The sequence below is a fragment of the Protopterus annectens genome, chromosome 3.part0 (assembly GCF_019279795.1).
Source record: "Protopterus annectens isolate FY-2018-M chromosome 3.part0, PAN1.0, whole genome shotgun sequence".
NCBI classification, from domain to species: Eukaryota; Metazoa; Chordata; order Ceratodontiformes; family Protopteridae; genus Protopterus; species Protopterus annectens.
The window spans coordinates 1,744,135,809-1,744,137,486 of record NC_056731.1 but is presented as its reverse complement, the minus strand read 5'-3'; the positions used below and the strand labels follow the sequence as shown (position 1 = coordinate 1,744,137,486).

General features: G+C 35.8%; 1 long non-coding RNA gene across 1 annotated transcript in view; it reads right to left on the bottom strand.

The window, feature by feature from the left end:
• Positions 1-1,651: 1,651 nt before the first annotated feature.
• Positions 1,652-1,678, bottom strand: part of LOC122796999 — a 419,884-nt gene continuing 419,857 nt past the window's right edge. Inside the window, exon 4 of the long non-coding RNA XR_006364023.1 lies at positions 1,652-1,678. This exon is cut by the window's right edge and continues 247 nt beyond it. This is a non-coding gene — a long non-coding RNA (uncharacterized LOC122796999).

Here is a 1,678-nt window from a genome sequence, read left to right as displayed (position 1 = left end):
TGCACGGCCCATTTTATCATACTTGCAAAAACTTGTTAGCTTTTATTTCTGCATGTTTCAATTAATACATTTGCTATGGGTCCCTGGCAAGTAGTTGAGTGATTATTCATGAACACTCTTACTACTCTGTGAAGCATGGGTCACCTCGACAATTAAGTTTACAAGACTTTATGGTAATTACCATTATTGTTGTTCTTGTCATTATAATTAATATTAAATTCCCTATTACTCAGCTCCATAAAAGTAGCAGATTTTCAAATACTCTTAGATTGTCTCATGAAGTAATAACTGAAAGAGACAAAACAAAAAGAAACAGACACCTTCAGAAAACTAAATTCTGGAAAGTTACTTTAACCTGTCTTGTGAGTGAGACCCTAAATGAATTCTGATTTATTGTTTAGTGCTATGGAATTAAAACTGTCATGTCAGTGAAACCTATTCACAGTGGAAACAATCATGCTATTTGTTTTGTAGCAATTCACTGACACTCAGCATTTGCACATGTGCTGAGACAGTCATCTGATAATCCACCCCCCTCTCATTATAGCTGATGAAATTCTCTTTGCATTCCACACTGCTGCACAACAACTGCATTTGTCAAATAACTTTTTGTTCTATTGGATGGTCACATGATAACTGTGACATGGCAGGAGAAGTAGACAATGGTAAATGTACTGCACTGAATAAGGCTCATGTATTTCTAATAGACTATACGTTTTCTTAAATCATAAGGAATTTACAGCACCATAACTGACCAGCATTCGGAAAAGCTATATGGAATTTATTGAGATATAGCCCCTATCTCTCTCTCACATGATTGCATCATTTTTTTTCTTCCCTCAGCACCCATGTCCTGATGCAGCACAGAAAATACCTTGAAGCTGGAATACTTTGTGTCTGCATGCACATAACTAGTGTGTTTGTATGTCTGTCTTTATGATGGAGCTAAAAACACTATCTGAGTGTGTGAGCATGTCTGCATGTCATATGTACATCTGTCTCTGGGTAGTGGAGGGATTTGCTTTTACGTTTGCTTGAAAGTTCCTTACACTAATTATTGTAATGATTTCTTCCAACTTAGTGTTTATCAGCAGATTACATGACTGCATTCTATCATTACTGAATTCCCTCTGCTTGACAAACAACATAACTATTACATTCACAACGGCCATTGTCTGTACTTCTCATAACAAAAAAATGTCTCATCTCCTTTGAGTTGCTCTCCCACTATCATCTATCTACCCACAGGTTATATTAACAGAAACATTCATGGATAGAAAGCTGACTCATACCAAGGTATATACCAGGAAGAAGAAATTTGGCAAAGATGCTAAAAGGATCATAAGTAGACACAACTAAACTGTGTGTCCTGTTACACAATCTTGTGCAAAGCAAAGGAGATGATTTAAAAAGATTCCAATATCAGCTAGGATCTATGGAGATTAAACTACTGGAAGACCTAACAGAAATTGCCTGAGTAGCATCCGTATCTTTTTTCTGTCATCTGTCAGACTGTCTGTTGATCTGTCTATCTATATCAGTAAAAATAATGCTAGATTATAAGTGAAAATATATATTATATATTTATTGTCTGTCTGTTTGCATACCTATTTGTCCATCTGTCTCTCAAGCTACCTATCTACTTGCCAGTCTTAACTAAAACAGAAACAATCTAGGC